The following is a 20,568-nucleotide window of genomic DNA, read 5'->3' as shown; positions in this document are numbered from 1 at the left end:
TGCTTCTGGAAGTGCGTGATGCAGCATGGCAGGTGAAATTGTTCCCTGAGCATGGGGGATGGGGATTGATCCCTGAGGAATGATCTGATTCAGTGATCCAGACCAGCAATCGAGACACTGCATTCTATAAGTAAGGGAGTAGTAATTCATCCGACAGCTATGCCACATTCAGAAGTGAGCTAAATGGGGGTGAATGTCTAGTAGTTATCACTAAGTTGGGTGTGCTCTTTCCAGGGATTGAAGGGAGAGTATGCCCTGGTTGGGGTTGGGGAATGTTGTTGTTGTTTTTTTTTTTTACTTTGGTTCTTGCTGTATATTTTTCATGAATATCCCTTTGTAAAATCTAATTGAGGTTAATTGGTTAATTGATATTGAAGAGAATTCAACTGGAGGAATAATAATGATGATGATGATGATGATGATGATGTAGGAAATGGTACCTGATTGACTGATAATGGAAAAATACTGGATAAACTCCTACATGTAGTACATATAGGTTCTACATTTGCTCTCTCAACCCCTACTCTCATTGGCAGATCAAGTTCCCAGAGTGTGGCTACCACTTCCTCCCCACAGGGACTCAGGAGTGCGTGGAGGGGTTGTGGGGTGTTTTTTAACATGTGGGTTCATGAGCCCTCATTGAGTGTTCACACTCATTAAATACCCAATATGCATATTCAGCTCTGGCTCAACAGTCAAGTAAAAGGCTTTTTCATTACCTTATAGGAAGCCAGCAGTCAAAAATGTCTGTGTATATTCTGAAACTGCTTCTCCATTATTCACTTTTAGAAGCTGGCTCACCAAGCTTCCATGTTGATTGATACCAGGAAGATCACATGGCACATGATCCAAGGACTGGGACCTCATTGGCCAGGTTCCCCTTCCCCCCAGGTCCCCACCACTGCACTTAAAAAATTTTCAGATGACCCATGAACTCTTAGTTGGCAATCACATAGTTGGGCTGTTTAACAAGCAAGACATTTTCTTTTTTTTTTTTATTAATTTATTTTGATTTATCAATAATCACTTCGTATGCTTTTGAGTTTAAAATTTTTCTTCCCCTTCCTCCCCACCACCCTCCCCAAGACGGTGCACAATCTGATACAGGCTATACATTTATATTCAAATTAAACATATTTTCACATTAGTGATGTAAGTAAATATTAAAACCAGTAGGAGGTATCATCAGAAGGAGGAAACAAAGCTCAATGGAAGAGATAAAAAAATAGCAGTTCAACATCCATAGTTCTTTCTTTGGATGTGGATAGCATTTTCCATCACAAGGCCTCTGGAGATGTCTTAGATCCTTGTATTGCCAGGAATGGTTAATTTATCAATATTAGTCATCACATAACATGGCTGTTATTGTGTACAACATTCTCTTGGTTCTGCTCACTTCACTCAGTATCAGACCATACAAGTCTTTCCAGGTTTTTCTCAAGTCAGCCTGTTCATCATTTCTTATAGCACAATAGTATTCCATCACATTCATATACCACAACTTTCTCAGCCATTCCCAAATTGATGGGCATCCTCTCAATTTCCAATTCTTTGCCACCACAAAAAGAGCTGCTATGAATATTTTTGTACATGTAGGTCCTTTTTCCATTTGTGTGACAAGCAAGACATTTTCCAGTAAGACTTGCACTGTCTGAATTACTCACTATGGAGCCTCCTGAAAGAGATCTGCGATCACTCAGAGGAATATGAAGAAGTTCAAAAAAGAACAGGAGTAAGGATGTTATAAAGGAATAGTGTGATAGGGAAGAGAATGTGGTGAGAAGGAACGATGACAGATTGATGGCAAAGTGCTAGACAATAATCTTGGGAAAACCTCTAGGCATTGAAAATCAATCAAGAATTGTCTATTCTCCTCTTAACAAGATGCCATTCTGTGTATAATACTCAATAGGACAAAAGATAGGATCCAATTGATCAGTTAACAACCTCCTTTGCTATCAGTACCCCTTACATGCTTATTTAGGGTCTTCTGGCGACAGGACTCACACTATAAGAGGAACTGATAATGGCACCATAGCAGGGAGGCTGAGGAGATGGTCAGAAGGCAAATGCAATCATACGGTGTCTCTTAACATCTTATTCTCACTTTGGGAAGAATGGACTTGTTATTTTTCTGTAGCTTTGGTCTGTAATATCAGAGGTAGGTCTCACCCACTGGGTTGGCAAGTTTAATCTATCTCAGCTTAGGGCTTTTAGGCAATGGACTGTTACTCTGGGCTGGAGGAAAGATTCTGTGGTCAGTGCCTGTGAAACTTGGCTATTCCCATGTCTGAATGTTCTGTATTTAGGGGAAGTTGCTTTGGGAAACTGATCTGATGATATGATAATCTCCCTGAGATGACATCCGGAGATGCCCATATTCCTCTCTCACAGTGTGCAGATGTCAGGAATGTGATATTTGCCTGTCAAAATAATGTCGCAGGTGAAATAAAAATTAACCTGATTAGTAAGAGAGGTTGGCTATGTTTGTCGTTAATTCCTCCATGGTTTTGATGGGATTTAAATGCCCAGTCTTATGTCTCTGATCGGCAGTTCCCCATCAAATCCCAGGGCTCAGAGGAGAGGATGTTCCCAGCGTACAGATAGACAATAGTCTACAAATCGTTAATATGAAGGATTTTTTAATATTCTTCTACCATGATGAGATGATGAAAGGTGGGTGGGAATGGGGTACAATGATGTAGAATGCCACAGGGCCTTTGTTCTATTTGGTCCAGGGAACAGTTAAGGCTGATTTAGGGTTTTCTCCATTGTTTTTGCCTAGTGGAAAATGGTTCCAGCTTAGTCAGAACCATTCTGGTTAGTTCAGTGTGGCTTTGACCTACTCAGAATGGTTTTGATTGATTGAAAGCCGTCCCACTTAGGTCAAAAGTACTCAAAATTGTTCTGACCAATACAATCTGATTTGACAGAGGAAGAAAAAGAGGGATAGTTGCTATGGTAGTAGGGTTGACACAGGAGAAAACTACTTAACACTACCCTGCCTGACTCTAGAATTCCCAAGATTACTTTCTATCTCCTGAAATAATTTTCTCAGCCATGTTGTACAATATGTATGGTAGAAATAATTCCCTATCTAGTCACATCTTGGTTGAGTACTGTTATCCTGTCAGTCAGTCAATTAGTCAATAAACATTTATTAAGTGCCTAGCATGTACCAGGCATTGTGTTAAGTGCTGGGGATACAAAGAATGGCAAAAGAAAGTCTCAGAAACCTCACAATGTAATGAGGGAGACAACATGCAAAGTCCTATATAGGATAAACTATTTATTATTAAGTCCTATATAGGATAAATTAGAAATAATACAGGGAAGGCACTAGAGTCAAAGGCGATTGGGAAAGGCTTCATGTAGGTGGGATTTTAGCAGAAGCTTGAAGGAAGCCAGGGAATAAAGAAGGTGGAGATGAGGGAGGAGAGTATTCCCAACATGGGAGACAGCCAGTGAAAATGCCCAGAGTCAGGAGATGGAGGGTTTAGTTCAAAGAATAGCATGGAGGTCAGTGTCACTGATTAAAAGAGTAAATAGGCATGGAAGGTGTAAGATTTTAGAAGATGGAACAGGTGGTGGTGGCAGCAAGTTATGAAGTGCTTTGAATACCAAAGGATTTTATATTTAATCCTGGAGGTGATAGGGGGCCACTGGAGTTTATTGAGTAGAATAGTGACATGGTCAGACCTGCATTTTAGGAAATTACTTTGCCAGCAGTGTGCAGGATGACCTGGAGTGGGGAGAGATTTGAGGCAAGGAGACTTATTAGGAGACTGTTGTAATACTAGGTGAGAGGTGATGAGGACCTGAACTAAGATTGTAGCTGTGTGAGTGGAGGGAAGGGATCAGATGTGAGAGATGTGGAAATAGAAAAGGCAAGTTTGTGCAACTTTCAAATTGACCAGATACGTGGTGTGAGAGAGAGTGAGGAGTTGAGGATAAAGCCCACATTATGAACCTGGAAGATTAGACAGATCATAGTATCTTCAATAGAAATAGGGAAGTTTGAAAGAAGAGAGTTTTTTTGGGAAGAGATTTTAGTTTCAGATTTATTTAATTTGAGATGTTTCTAGGACATTTGGGTTGAAATATCCAATAGGTAATTGATGTCATTCTGAGGTTCAGTTTTCTCTGTCTCTCTGTCTCTCTCTGTCTTTGTCTCTCTGTCTCTGTCTCTTTCTTTCTTTCTTTCTTCCCCTCTCTCACCTTCTGATTTCTGAGTCATCTATACAGAGATGAGAATTAAAACCATAGGGGTTGATAAAATTACCAAGAGAGAGTATCGAGAGAAGAAGACATGGAACCTTGGGGTAAACCCCTGATTCTCAGTCACCAATTATCACGGGTGAAGGTCCAGTCCCTGAGCACTAATTAGAGGAGTTTTCTGGGTCCTTTCAGTAAGGTGCCAGGGCCATGCATACCTCCATGGAAGGTGCCCTTCAGACAAAGTCTGTGCCCTGTGATTTCCTTTAATTGATTAGGGAATTTATCAAATTTAAACATCTCTGTTTTTCCCATACTGTTTCTTCATCAATTACATGAAGGAGGTCAAAGGACTGTAGGATCATGAGATTATAGGTTTAATTGGACTCTAAGAGTGCCTCCAGCTTGGATAACCAGTTCTTTAGAAAAAAAATATACTCATGATGCACTTTTAAGTTTGACATGCATTACTGATATTTTTCCATCATTTTATTAAGTCTGGAAGATCAGCAAAGTAATACACCAAGCCTTAACTTGGAATGTTTTAAAATTTCTGAAATTTAAAGATATACATAGAAAATCACATTTAACAATCAGCTCTCTTCTGGCTGGTTCAAAGTGACTCTGGCACACCTCTAGGTTTAAACTCCACACACTACATACATAAAGATGGAGCTAGAAAATTGGGGTAGAATGACAGGCATTTTCAGAGACCTGTACTCATGATCAGATGCTTCAATTTGGAACTATGCCCCAAAAGTAACTAATTATGTATACCCTTTGACCCAGCAATACTTCTGCTAAATCTGTGCCCCAGAGAGATCAAAGAAAAAGGACCAATCTGTACAAAATCATTTATAACAACTTTTTGTAGTGGCAATGAATTGGAAGCTAAGGGGATGCCCATCAATTGGGGAATGGCTGAACATGTTACGGCATATGAATGGGATGGAATACTATTGTGTTGTAAGAAATGATGAAGGGGATGGTTTCAGAAAAAAAAATTGAGAAGACATATGAAGTGATGCAAAGTGAAGTGAGCAGAATCAGGAGAACAATTTACACTGTAACAGCAATATTTTAAAGAGAATTAGCTGAGAAATACTTAGTAACTCTAGTCAACACAACAACCCACCACAATTCCTAAGACTCATGATGAAAAATGCTATTCACCTCCAGACAGAGAACTGATGGACTCAAAAGTGCAGACTGAAGTCTATACAGAGTTTTATTTTTCTTTTCTTTTCTTCTCTCTTTTTTTTTTTAGAGCATGGCTAATGTAGAAATTTATTTTGCATGACTTCATATTTGTAATGAGTTTTTAATTTCTTGCTTTCCCTATAGGTGGGGGAGAGAGAAAGAATCTGGAACTAAAAATAAAATAAAATTGAATTTATTTCATATTAAAACAAGGTAAGATGCTCCATTGTTATGAGAGTTGGGGTGTATTTGTATGTGTGTGTGTGTGTGTGTGTGTGTGTGTGTGTGTGTGTGTGTGTGAAGAGAGAGAGAAAGAGAGACAGAGACAGAGAGAAGTTGAGAGAAGACAGGCTTGATGAAAAGGTTACTGTATAATGTGCTTTTTGCTTGAGGATGGAAACTTTGGGTATCTGCTGTCTTACTGGCTCCTATGACTACTAGAATGGATGGGGAAGGGTTACTACCTAATTTAAAATTTTTTGGATTTAGGTAGTGAGTATGTTGGCAAAAACTTTATGTTTATTGCCGAACAACCTCTGGGCCTTTATTTCTAGTACCCTGGTATCTAATTAATCCTACAGGGATTTGATATATTACTGTTACATTAATTTGTTGTTTCAGCTGTTTTTCAGTTGTGTCCAACTCTTCATGACCCTTTTTGGGTTTTTCTTGATAAAGATACTGGAGTGGTTTGTCATTTCCTTCTCTAGCTCATTTTACAAATGAGGAAACTGAGGCAAACAGGGTTAAATGACTTGCCCAGGGCCACACAGTAGTAAGTGTCTGAGGCCAGATTTGAACTCAAAAAGTTGAGTCTTTCTGACTCCACACCAGCACGCTATCCACTGCATCACTTAGTTACCCCACTGTTGTATATGTGTTACCTAAAGGAGTGAGTCTCTAATGGTGAAATTTCAGAGATCAGTGACTGACTGATAGAGAGGAATATGGGGTAGGATATCTTTTTGACACCTCTCTAATAATATAAAACATTTTGTAGCTCACAAATAATTATATACACATGAACTACTTGATCAAAGAATAAAGCTAGCTTCGCCACATCTATAAAATGTATGTTCAATTTCTGATTGGTTGACAGTACTGAGTTTTTGGAATATTCCAAAAGGTCATAGGTTTGAGCTCAATATTGCTGATTCTGCAGAACACCTAATTTATTAATTAATAATAGACGGTGAGCTCTCCTTATATTTTCATTAGCCTAATAGCCTTCCCAGCATGACTCAAATTTAACTGTAGACATCATTACAACTTTTTATGAAATGATTTGAAGGGCTATTAGGTGCAGCTCATGAAACACTTTCTCGATTAGCCAGCTCATCTGTATGAATAACTTGGCAGCTGAGCCAGAGACGTCCCAGGAAATGCTTGGCTTTTGATTTCATTAAACAGTTTTTAATCACCTAGAGGCTGATGGCCTTTCTGGCTTTGATAGGATTTGCTTTAATAGCTTATGTTTGTATGGCACTTTATGATTATAAGATAGCTAGGTGGCCTCATGGATGGAAAGCTGGACAGGGAATCAGAAAGACTTGATTTCAGATCCTGCCTCAGACATTTACTAGTTGTGTGATCCCTGGGCAAGTCATTTAACTTCTGTTAGCCTCAATTTCCTTATCTGTAAAATGAGAATAAGCATAGCACCCACTTTCCAGGGCTATGAGAATCAAAAGAGATTTGAAGTGCTTTGTAAACATATATATCAATAATAAGTTGCTATATAAATGCTAGCTATTGTTGTTGTTGTTTGTTTTTTGCTTTTGAAGAGGACCGATGACATCATGGGGTGATATCTTGATTCATAAATGAATTGCATTTAAGTGATGCAGAGTTGCACAGTCATCAGCCTCATTCTCTCTTCAGAGTCATCAAAGTCCAGTAGCAAGACAAAAGTCAGGATGACTAGTGGCTTGGGATGCAGTGGATGACCTTGGTGTCTTGGATATCAGACCAAGCTCTAAGAACTCCAGAGTGCCTGCTTCAGCTGCCTTCATGATTGTTGGAACAAATTGTTCTCATCCATCCATTCCACTGGGCAAAGTCTTCACGTGCTTAGGGTAGATAGCTACTAACTCACTAATGAGTTTGAGGCCAGTCTGGTTACCCTCAGCCTGGTTTAGCCCATTTGCTGAGATGGTTTCTGGCGTATGGCTGTTGTGCATGCCATAGCTTCTTAGAGCCACAGGGGAGAGCTGGGTGACAGGTGGACACCAGAAGTGGATAAGCAGCCCTGAAAAGGGCTCAGCAAGCTCTCACACCAGAGGTGCTAGTCCTCCCTGAACACCCCATACACCATGCTAGCTACTATGATTATACCAAAGTATTTCCCTCATAATAGCCTTGTGAGCCTTGGTTAGCTGTGTGACCTAGAGCAAATCACTTCACCTCTATGAGACTGTGCCCTATGCCTTTCATCAATTAGATCCCCTACTGTGGAAACAGGAAAAAATACGGGATTTCCAAGAATAGCATATACCCCATTATCTCTCCTTTTTTAAAAATCGGAATGACATATGCCCTTCTTCAGTCCTGTTGCCCTTCTCCTATTTTCCATCTTTTTGTTCAAAGATCACTGAGAGCACCAACATTCTTCCAATACCCCAAGATGTAGTTTGTGTTTGGTCAGAGGCATCTAGGTGTCTCTTATTCATTATTCATATTTTGGTTTCAATCCTCCGTTAGTCATTTTTGTTCTACCCTTCCCAGCTCAAAGACCACTCTTCTTGGAAGAGAAAACAAAGTGAAAATTGAGCAGTTTATCCCTTTCTCAGTTATCCATGAACACAACCTCATCTCTGCTCAGCCATGGCCCTATTTTTCTTTGAGCCTCCTCCTGCCCCCAGTGTAGCTACCTCCCCCTCCTACTTTTTGTTGTCCTTATCTACTCCTAGTCACTTATGGGCTTTATCACTCCTGATATTATTCCCTTTTTCCCTGGTATTATTCTTAAGAGACTACGTGAAACAGTTACTTTCCAATTCATCCTCCAGACAGCTGCTGAAGTGATTTTTGTAAAGAATTTATCTGAGTACATCACCTCACATCCCTCTACTTAATAAATTCCAGTGACATTCTATTACCTTTAGATTAACTATAAATACCTCCATTGGTCACAACCTGATGTCTAACTATCTTTCCAGTTTTCTTACATATTTCTCTCCTCCACTTCTACTTACTTTACAGCCCAGCCATACTGCTGGCCTTTCACTCTTCTTCACAAGTGGTGTTCCCTCTGCTATCTCTGTGGCTTGCACTGTCTGTTCCCCAAGCCTGCAATGCTCTCCCTCCTAGCCTCAGCCTCTCAGAAACGCTATCTTCCTCAAGCACCAGCTCTTGCAGAAGGCCTTTCTGGGTTTCCCCACCTGCCAGTTCCTTTTCCTTCTTGTATTTACTTTGGATATATCTGGAATATACTTGTCTATTTGTATGTTTTCTCTCCCTTTAGAATGCAAGATTCTGAAGGCAGCGACTGCTTTTTTTCTTTTTCTTTTCTTTGTATTCCCAGTGCTTAGTACAGTGCCAAGCAAATAGGTGGCACTGGATAGAAGAGGATAGAAGACTGGATTTGGAATCAGGAAGATCCATGTTTATGAGTTCAAATCTGGTCTCAGGCACTTACTAGTTATATGATCCTGGGCAAGTAATTTAATCCTTTTTGCCTCAGTTTCCTCATCTATAAAATAAGCTGGAAAAGGAAATGGCAAACCACTCAAGAATCTTTGCCAAGAAAACCCCATATGGGGTCATTAAAGAGTTGGATATCACTGAAATGATTGAACAACAGTAAAGCAAATAACAAGTGCTTTGATCCTCAATTACCTACCTGCTTTTGCTTCCATTTTCTGCACATCTAAAAAATCTTAGCTGGCCAATGAACTCCCTGTGTAGCCATACTGGTCTTTTTAGGCAGGCCCCCCTCTTCTCCTGCATTATAATCATTGCTTCTTGCCTACATGCACACTTTGTGTTTATTTTGAATTTATCCATCTATTTGCATGTTGTCTTCTTCAATTGAATGTGAGCTCCTTGAGAGCAAGGTCTATCTTGATTCTCTATTTGTATCCTCAGCACTTAGCACAGCGCTTGGCTTATAACAAATGTTTAATAAATGTTTTGTTAATTTATTCATTCATTTTCAAAACTTCATCCTTGAGAATTTCTCTTCTCTCTTGGACTAATTTCCCTTGTAAAATATCAGGCCATTGGATTCTATCTATTCTTTCTTTGTAACCTTTAAAATCTGTCTTCTTATACCACTGGTTGCACACCAGACTATGTGTGACTTTCTTTTCTTTTCTTGTCATGAAGCCTTTGATGGAGTGGTCATTTCTCCAAAAGGTGTTCCTGTCATTTTCTACTTCAGTAACTAGATCATCCTTGTTGATCAAAATTGGGTCCAGAATAGCCGTTCCCTTCATCATTTCCTCCACCTTTTGGAGGCTGAAGCTATCATTAATGCAAGTGATTGATTTATCGGTTGCCTGGCTTTTGCCATGGAAGAGAGAGAACTCTAGCAGATGTCTGGATAATTGAAGTCCCACAGCAGTATGAGATAATGCTTCTGTGCCAGATTTGTGATCTATGTACTAAACTTCTTTTATAATTCCTCTTTCTGACTAGGTCTGTAAGTATAATCCTACTGCAATATTGCTTCTTTTTCTCCCTCATCAGAGCCTCATTCCAAATACTATCCATTTATTTCCCCCCAGTCCATGTTCCTGTATTCGCTCACACTTATTGCCCTTTCTATATCGTCAGTGTGTAGCACACAGTAGGTGCTTAATACACATTTATTGACTGACATATATATATATCTTAATATAAAACACTATTCCATAGTTCCTTTTATCCATTCTCCTCCTTTTGAATAAAGTGTATACTTCCTGATTCATACTCTAGTCTCAGCAATGTCTATGGGATCAAATTTGCCTCTGAGGCAAATTTGAGGCCTTGGGTTTTACTGGTAGTTCTCTTCTTGAATATCTTCTGTAAATGACTGGTCTTTTGCTGTTTTTCTTCTATATTGTATTTGATACTTTCCTTGGTCCAACCCCCTCATTTTTCAGATAAAGAATATGAGGCCTTGGGAGATTAAATGACTTACCTAAGGTCACACAGCTAGTAAGTAGCAGAGACAGAATTCTAATCTAGGTCTTCTGATTCCTCATCAAGGCAGTTTTCAAAGTAGTATTTGGCAATACTTTGCTGCTTTAGTTTTTATGTGTGTAACACCTGATTGTGTAAGAGCGCCTTCATTTTCTGCCACCACTAAGCACCAGGAAGAAGTGGAAATGTAAGGGCTCTTTTACCGTAAAGAAGCAGCATAAAGTCATTAATGTTGCTCTGCAGCTGGAATGTGCTTTATTAGAATTACACCAGAAGAATCCCAAAGGAGGACTTGTGGAAAACTTGCCTGAGCAAAGCATAGATAGTGAAATTGTTGCATGACAACATTGATCCAGGGCTCTGGGGACAGCAGAGGATAGTGCTGGAGATATCAGAGAAATTTTCCATTGACCATTGGACTCCAGGTTCTCCTGATGGTTGGCTGCTATCTCCACTGTAGTATTTACAGGGGGAAAATTCCCATCTGTCACATGGTGATTCAGTTTTGTTTTCCTTCTTTGTGACTTTGATGATTTAATGGGGGAGGCATGCCTGGTAACTCTATTTTGCCAAAGGATTCAAGATACAGATTGTTTTGGTGAAAGTGAAGTTGAAATCTCAGATCTTTTTGAGAAAAGCTTCAGTTCTTGAAGAGTTAAGATTTGAGACCCATCTACCATCAGTGAATTGTTAGCTGCTTGGTAGATTTAATGTTTTACCTTTTTTTTTAAAAAATTCCATTCAGTAAATGTATTCTACTTGATCACATAAAGTTACAAAGGTGATACTTGTTTTAATAGGATGTGAGTGGAGTCATTTTGATAAAGTTTTGAAAAAAGTTATCATAATGTTTTTGTTTCAAACCTAGACTAAACAAGATGAGATAAAACTTGGACCAAAGCACTAGAAGGCTGGGAGTTATATGCTAGCACAGAGGGATTACTATGGAACTAGTGCTGGCAGCTGTGGGGACGTAGAGAGCATGAAGGCAGGCAGTCCAAATCTGCACATTTGTAAGGGAGACTGAATGGGGTTGGGGATGCAGAATAGCCCCAAACTCAGACTGGCACCTGGTGGTTCATGTAGAGTTTGTACCTCTGAGTCACTCTTTGAAGCCATGTCTCCTAGCCTGGGTCTACTGTCTCTGTGAGACCTAAACCACCCTTGTATGGGACAAAAGTGTTTCATATAAGGACCCCATCCACCTGCTTTTTTTTATCTCTAGTGCCTATGTATGGCAGGTGTTTTATCTGAAAATGTCAAAGCTTATTTTTTTTTAAAAGTGCTCTACAATTTATATGTTTCACATATAGAGACTTTAGTCAGAATTAGTAAAATTTTTTTTTTTTACTGTTACTATAAATGACTGACTGAATGCTCATATTGGCTAAGTGCTCATATGAAAGGAGTGGGGAAATTCTGGCCCTTGACAATTTCATCAGGCCTATGGTTTCACCAGGTGGCATGACCATGACTGAGTCACTTCATCTAGTTTGTTGGGTTCCAATTTCCTTATGTGTAAGCTAGAGATGATCATACTTGTGCTACCTAATTTGCAGAATTGTTGTGAAGAAAATGCTTTTTAAACCTTAAAGGACCCTAGCAATGTGTCCTGTTATTGTTGTTATTATGTCGGTCTTTTCATCGTAGTTTGATGGAGTCAAGCTAGAAAAGTACTGCGACAGGACACTTTCCTGTTATTATTTTTTTTGTGTTTAATGTTCTGTGGACTAATGAGCATATGGAGATAATAACTATTATTATTATTACTGCCAATATTATTATTATTAGTAAGACTCAGGATTTAGACATGGAAGAGTCAATTCATCATCATAAAAGAAGAGTGTTGAATTGTTGTGTTTTTCCAGAAAGCTGTGAGCATGTAGCCTGGGAGTAATCATAGTCTTCAGATTTCATTATTGTTTATAGCTTTGGTGATAACTTTTGCAATTACTTTCCATAATCATCATAACCATCTTATCTTGTTCCCTGTTCTACACAGACATGAAGTTCTTTTTGCATTTAAAGCAACAACAACAACAAAGCCAATTCATGAAAATGAGGCTTTCCTTCATCCAGCCAATGTTATGCCTGGCTGCTCTGGGGATGGAGAAATGCTTAGGGTGTGAGTCCCTGGATATTGTGCTTTATATCCCCCCATCTCTCCACCCTCCTCACCTACAACTAGACCCCAGGGCAGGAATTCTTAACCTAGGGTCTGTGAATTTGTTTGCTTATTTGTTTTTAACAATTCAATAACTGTATTTCAGTATTATAATTGTTTTTCTTCATAATCCAATATATTTTATTTTATACATTAAAAATATTATTCTGTGATGGAATCTGTAAGCTTTACTAGATTGCCAAAGGGATGCATGACACAAAAAAAGGCTGAGAACCCCTGCCCTAGGGCCTTTAGCACAAAGGCCATCCATCTACTCCATATGTATGTTCTATGTACCTTTTATTTATATGTCTCCTCCTCTTTAGAATGTAAGATCCTGGGGCAGCTAGGTGGTGCAGTGGATAGAGCATTGACCCTGAAGTCAGGAAGACCTGAGTTCAAATCCGGCCTCAGACCAAGCAGTTGACATGTATTAGCTGTGTGACCTTGGGCAAGTCACTTAACCCTAATGGCCTCACCAAAAAAAAAAAGAAAAAAAAAAGAATGTAAGATCCTTGAGTGCAGGGACTGTTTCTGCCTTTCTTTGCATCCCCAGTGCCTAGCACATTGAAAGCACTTTATGAATGCTTGCTAGTTGACTCTTTCCTTTTCTATTGTCGTACTCATATTCAGTTGGCTATGTCTTATCTAGCCCCTTTGTGATTTGGGGATCATATTAGAAAACCTATTGCTTATGCCTCAACTTTACCAGGAATAAAGGATTTCATCATATGGTTTTTGATGAAAACCATTTCTTTTGAAGTAATCCAAGATAATCTCTCCTCTTTAAACAAATAGTCTTCCCTAAACAGGCAGCTTGGGGACAGCCATCTTGATCCAAGAGGTGTTTACAGCTTAGTAGCAGACTTCAGAAGAATGAAATAATTTACCTTTTCTCTCCCCTACCCAGTCTTCTTGTGTTTCCCCTTATTGTGTTTGGAGCCTTCAGATATGGCAGGTGCATTTACTTTGGTTTCATCCCATTGCCATGAATTAAGTCTTCAAGGCTGGTCTAGCTCTTTATTTCCCCATTTGGAGTGATGAGGAAGGGAGTGGAAGGAAAAAGAAGGGACTGTTGTAGGGTGGGAGAGGACCTTATAGCTTGGTGTGGTTAGACAAAAGCCACTTACAGTTCTTTAGTCCTTATGATAAAAAAATTCTTGTTGGCTGGTGTTTGACTGTGGGAGGAACAGCATATTATCTGGGAAGTTCTCCTCTGGTGTGTGGAAAGCAAGACACTCCTTTGAACTGTACTCTTGGCGTTCTTGCTTAGAGAAATCTTTTCTGGCTCCACTGGCCACTCGAGCATATTGCATTAAAAAGCTCAAGTTCTATGGAGGGATCCAAGGCATCAAAGAAAGCCAAAGTGTTATAATTATTCTTGTTCTCTTAAAAGCTCTTTATGACAGTTGGCCAGATCTAGTCTCATATCCTGTTGTTGAAGCAGAAATCTGAGAAGTTTCTGCAAATCTTGGCCTTTTGTACTATTGCCAAAATGGGACCACCTTTCTCCACATCAGTCCTATAATAATTTATCATAATTATGAACAACAATTTGTAGACCCTAAAATGGTATACAAATGTCACCTTTTATGCTTTAATACTTTCATGGATCTATGATCTCCTTCATGTGGGTCCCCTGTCCATTAATATTAGTTTAACTGAATACAGTGTTTTCTCTTATTAGCTGGGATTTTTTGGGTGATCTGGTTCTGACTTTGAGTGTCTGGGTGGCGGAAGCTAGTTATAGATGAAACAATGTTTTAAGAACTGTTACTGGTTCTTATCCTTTTTCTTCCTCAGAAAGAAGCTATGGTGAGATCATGTTTTGGAGAAGGTTTTTTTTTTGGGAGGTGGGGAAAGGCAGCAGTAGAGATGGTGCTCTGTTGCTGTTCTTGTCTATCTATAAAGAGAGAGGTTAAAGTTAAAATTCAGGTCCTCCAACTTTGAAAAGGATCCTCCCCATCTTACTGCCACAGAAATCCCTCTGCTTCTTTATCCTGTCCTCCACTTTCCTTCCCTCTTTCTTTCTTCCTCTCTTCCTTTGTTCTCATCCCTGCTAATCTCCTTTCCTTCTCCTCTCCCTTTTTCTCTCTTTCCCTGACTTCTTATACCTCCGTATTTCCATATCTCTTCCCCTCTCCTTTTTCTCCCTGTTTCTCCTCTCTCTTTCCTCTTTTCCTCTCCATCTCTATGAATTCTTTATATGATGACTCTAGCATAATAGAAAGAGGCAAAAAGAATTAGGACAAGTCTCTGATTCCACCTTATTCTATTTTACAAATGCAAATCAATTTGTCATTAACTTATAATTTTCATAAGTGCATATAAAATTCTACAAGCCTTTAAAATAAGCTTTGCCTCCACGCTGGTCACACTAGGGAAGAGTTCCCTAATCCCATTGACTCTTCTAACTCCATTCCCCGCCCTACTCCCCAACATTTTTGAATTCTGTCATAATGTATTTTTTTTTTTGTTCTAAGAAATATTTTATTTCATTGTCACTTCTTTTTATTTTTAATTTGTGGAATAAAACAAGCATTTCAATGAGGTATTAAATAACACCTGTTTTTCTGCAGCTTGGTATGGGTTCATGTGTCCTTTATTTCTGAGGACTATGTCTCATTGGGATCATGGCCCCAGTTTTGCCCTTTAAAAAACTTATCCCCAATACCTCAAGTGAAGCTTGATGAAAAAATGGTGGCCACTTAGTTTATGACATTGACAGATTAACTTTGCCTTAGATCTACAGCAGATGTTTTGGGTGGGCTTGGAGCCATAAGTTATAGATATGCCAAGTAAGCAGCCTCCTACCTAGTTTAATTTTGGGGGTGCTTCAAAGGGTCTTTTGCTTCTAAAGTCTCTCACCTGCAGAGGAGCTGGCTGGTTTCTAAAAATTACCTTAATCTGAGATGAAGTAATTTTACTACCTAAAATGCAAACATCTCTGAAAAAAGATCACACATTTACTTATATGCACAATGGGATGTTAATGAAGTTCTGCTAACGGAATAATTTCTGATAATAAGTTTGGATGGAAGTCTGAGAGAGCCTGCGATCTCAGGCCCCAACTTCTAGGTGTCTTGCTATGCCTTATGCTTGCTGTGGAGTAAATCAATACACATCATTATAAAGGATCTACTGCTTTGTGCATTGCTTATCTTTTTGATTCTTTTTTGAAATTCTCTTCAATGTCAAGATTTTTTTTTTGCTTTTTGGTGAGGCAATCAGGGTTAAGTGACTTGCCCAGGGTCACACAGCTAGTAAGTGTCAAGTGTCTGAAACCAGATTTGAAATCAGGTCCTCCTGACTCCAAGGCTGGCACTCTATTCACTGCACCACCTAGATGCCCCCAATGTCAAGATTCTTGAAATGGATCGATCAGCTATAGAAATTTAACTTCTTATCATTACATGTGTACATGATCACTCTAGTGTGCGAGATTCTGTATTTTGTCCCAATTGGTACAGATGGTAAATATCAGAACCAGGGTTTCAATCTAGTCTTTTTACTCTAAATCCAGTTCTCCTGAATGGCTCCTCCAAACCCTTAGTCTACACAGGTGAAGGCCCTACCTCCATCTTCAAGGACTGTATGCTCAGGATTTAGCCTAATCAACCTGGAAGAATCAGACTTGTCTATGAACTGGTGGAACTGTGCCAGAAATAGGATTCTAGCTCGAGGAAGCTCAGGATTTTGGGGCCCACATCGCTCTTTAGTGAGATGAGCTTGCCTCATAGCCAGGCCATTTTAATTGGTCATTAGCTAAGTCCCCTTTGATGAAACAAAAAATGCACTTCACTTGTCTTCCCTACTTCTTTCTACCTGTCCATTCTTCAAGGTTAGGTTCAAGCCCACCCAAAAGTCTGGCTCCTCAGTCTCTATAGGGAAGTAGCTGGAGCTGCAGGGAAAGTCCAACTTATCATGACACATGGGTTGGGTTGTATCAAGGTTAAAAAGTTCAACGTAATGAATGGACATGAATCTTGGGTCTCTGTTAGAATTAACTAAAGTTACTTATCCAGGCCTATATGGATCAAACACATGAATTGCTGGGAAGTTTAGTTTTCCTAGACAAAGGGAGGCTGTAGGATTCCAAAATCCATGGAGTACAGAGGGAGTTCCAGAATATGGAAGTGTGAATATAGCTCCAGGTCAGCACACTTCCTTAAGGCACTTTTGTTGTTTAGTTGGTTAGTCAATTCTGACTCTTGGTGACCCTATTTGGAACTTTCTTGGCAATGATACTGTAGTGGTTTGCCATTTCCTTCTCCAGCTCATTTTACATATGAGGAAACTGAGGCAAACAAAATTAAATGAATTACTTGAGGTCACACAGCTAGTATCAGAGGCTGGATTTGAATTCAGGTCCTCCTGACTCCAGGGCTGGCACCGTCCCTTTTATCCACTGTGCCACCTACTATAGGTCCTATTAAATCCTAAGCCTTCATACAGAACAGCAGAGAGCCTGTCCTTCTCTATCAGAGGGGATGGAAGCAATGCCTAAAAAAAACTGTCTGGAGTATATTAACGAGAAATGATCTATCATTGAAATTAATTTAAAAGATTTAAGCATTCACAGGGACTAACAGGTCTGCACCTGTTCATCTGACACTTTTTAATAGCTTCTTTTAAAAAAAAATTCTCCTTCTTCCCTGAAGGTGCCTGCTTTGTGAATTGAGCAGTTAAATAAATGTAAGGTAGGAGAGAGACATGACTTGTTAATTAAACACTCTGTTTGCTATTTCAAAGTTATGAAGAGAAGAGCTTGGCAGAGCAACGGGAGATTGGAGGAGTTAGCTGAGAGTAGACAGTGATTGGACTTTTATGTGCTATGTAAAATCACCCAGCGGGAATGGAATAAGAACATGTATTCATTAGCTTTCTCTTTTTTTTAAATTAAAATTTATTTTTTCAATCACCCACAATCCATCTTCTCTTCCTCTCTCTTCTCCCTCTCCCCCAACTGAGAAAAAGGGAAAAACAAAACTCCTGCTACAAGCGTATATGGTTAATCAAGACAAATTTCCCCATTGGCCATGTCCAAAAATTAATGATAATCTGCATTGAGTCTATTACCTTTCTATCAGGAAGTGAGTAGCTTATTTCATCATGAGTCCTCTGAAATCATGGTTTATCATTGTGTTGATCAGAGTTTCTAAGTCTTTCAAAATTGTCTTCATAATGTTGTTATTGTTTACATTGTTCTCTTGGTTCTGCTCATTTCACTCGGTATCAGTTCATGCAAGTTTCTCAAGAACTGTCCCCTTCATCATTTCTTATAGCACAATAATAGTCTATCATATTCATGTACTCTAACTTGTTCAGTCATTCCCCATTAATGGGCACTCCCTGCCCAGTTCCTGATTCTCAGCCACTGCAAAAAGAGCTGCTGTAAATATTTTTGTATAGATGAGCTTTCCCCTCTTATTTCATCTTATTGGGATAGAGCCCTACTAGTGGTATCACTTGGTCAAAGAGTATACACAGTTTAATTCCTTTTTCAGCATAGCTCTTAATTGCTTTTCTGAGTAGCTGGACCAGTTCATAGCTCTACCAACAACATACCTGTTTTCCAGCCATCCTTCCAGCATTTGTCACTTTCCTTTTTCATCAATTTTGCTAATTCATTAGGTTTCTAAGCTAGTTTCTTCCACTCTCCTCACCTGGCACTCTGTTCATTTTGTGTCATGGTGGCAGTCGAAAACCATCACTCTTGAAGTATATAGAATCAAATCTCTTTCTAAATCTCTTCTCCAAAGAAAGCTTTGATCCAATCCAATCTAATTTATTTCAACCCAATAAACATTTATTAAGCTTCTAGTGTGTGTAAGACAATGAGATGGATATACAAAGACAAAAATGAAACAGTCTTTGCCCTCAAGGAGCTTACATTCTAGTGGGTAGATAGAGAACATACACAGAAATAAATATCATTCAATCAATCAACAAATATTTATTAAGCACCTATTATGTGCAGGCACCAGGAATACAAGTAAAAAGAACGAAACGATCCCTACTCTTAATGAGCTTTGAGAGAGAGAGAGAGAGAGAGAGAGAGAAAGAGAGAGAGAGAGAGATAAAGAAAGAGACAGAGATAGAGACAGAGATAGAGACAGAGACACAGAGACAGAGAGGAATACTAAATGAAGGGGAATATATCAAGCCATCTCTGATTAATGAATTAGTGGGCCACTTTTCCCTCTTCCCCACTAACTCCTGCTCTTCTATTCCTTAAACTCCATTGGGGATTGTTGGTCATGTTAACATTTACCTTTTTAGTCTTGATTTTTTAAAATGATCTATGTTTAAGAATCTATGCTATCTCTTAAGCACAGTTGTTGGTTTGTTCGATGAGACTAATCACACTAGCAACTTCTATTGGGCAGAGATTATACTTTTTTGGTTCTCTACTGTGTACTGTAGAAACCTGAGAGTGAAAACATGAGGTGGCTTAGTAAATTCTGTGGGATTTAGTAATGTGGTATAGGATGTGTGTGTGTGTGTGTGTGTGTGTGTGTTGCCAATGTAGTTTATATGTGTTCATATGAGTCTGTCTAGATGTGTCTCATTGGGAGGCATAATAGATGTATCTCCAGAGTCTCCTCTACCTACCCCTCTGCCCTGGACTCTGATGATTCTGGAGGACAGTGAGGCTGATGACTCTGCACAGCTCTGCCTCACTTAAATCCAATTCACTTGCAAGTCAAGACATCACCCTCCTGATGTCATTGGTCTTCTTTGAGAAGGAAGGGCAAACAACAAACAAACAAAAGGGGGACTTTGAGTTCAGCCAGGAGGGGAGCAGGATACTGGGGCCGTAAAGCTTGCAGCTCAGGTTATTTAGCAGATAAAGCCATTTATCCATGCTGATAGTAAACAGAAATCAGAGAAGTTATACAATTTAGAATTTACTAGATAATACAAAGAGCAAATGAGCTCTCTCATTGGGAGAGGGAAATCTTAACTTAAGAGAGCAAGAGGAAGAGAGAGAGGGAAATCAGCTTAAGAGAGGGAGAGGAAGAGGGAGAGGGAGAGAAGGAAAGGGACAGAGGGAGAAGAAGAGGGAAGGGGAGGTGATGGGGAAGAGAAGAGATTAAGAGAGAGGGAGGGAAAGGAGGAGAAGGAGTAGAGAGAGAGAGAGAGAGAGAGAGAGAGAGAGAGAGAGAGAGAGAGAGAGAGAGAGAGAATCCTTTGGTCTTATCCAAGAGGAAATTCCCCCAGATCTCTAGTGTGGTAAACTAAGGATAAGGATAGTGTGGTAAGCTGGCTCCTCTACATGTCAGCTTCTTTCAAAAGTTTTTCTCTCTTTCCAGGGACCTCTGAGTGTGTCACTTCTTGAACCTGGAAGCCAGAAGAACCCAGTTCTCTCGTCTCCTGAGCTGGTGCCAACCCTGCTCCTCTTGCAGGCATGGAATCTTCTTCACCAATGGGGAGAGTCTTATGCAAATTATTTGAGACCTAGATTACACTGGTATAGTGGGAAACTCAAAGATTTATAATTTAGAAGACTTAGGTTCTAATCCTGGCTCTGCCATTAACTACTTGTGTGACAGATAAATAAAATCATTTCACTTCCCTAGGCCTTATTTTCCTAATTTGCCAAACAGAAATAATAACATTTATTCTCTACACCAAGGACCTCAGATTCTTTATCTGTAAAATGAAGGGGTTGGACCTGAAAGCCTCTAAGGGACCTTCCCCTGCTAAATGTGTGATCCTCTGATTCTATAAAGAGGGTTGTTGGAAGGCTCAAATCAAACAATCCAGAGAAAGCTGAAGTCAAATAGAAAATTGGTTGACGCAGAGGTGAAGTCAGAGCTAAAACCTCCTAATTCTTAGTATTGTGCCCTTTAGACTACAAC

The 20,568-nt window shown here is 39.4% G+C and overlaps 1 long non-coding RNA gene across 1 annotated transcript; it reads left to right on the top strand.

Annotated features, from left to right (window-relative positions):
• The first annotated feature begins 5,593 nt into the window (after nt 1-5,593).
• LOC114025626 lies at nt 5,594-20,281 on the top strand. Its single transcript, XR_003567051.1, has 2 exons — nt 5,594-5,628; nt 20,020-20,281. It is a non-coding gene; the product is annotated as an uncharacterized LOC114025626 (long non-coding RNA).
• The last annotated feature ends 287 nt before the right edge of the window (nt 20,282-20,568 follow it).

This window comes from Vombatus ursinus, unplaced genomic scaffold (assembly GCF_900497805.2).
Source record: "Vombatus ursinus unplaced genomic scaffold, bare-nosed wombat genome assembly UNPS02014832.1, whole genome shotgun sequence".
NCBI classification, from domain to species: Eukaryota; Metazoa; Chordata; class Mammalia; order Diprotodontia; family Vombatidae; genus Vombatus; species Vombatus ursinus.
The sequence above is the reverse complement of the archived record's forward strand: the minus strand, read 5'-3'. Positions and strand labels throughout refer to the sequence as shown.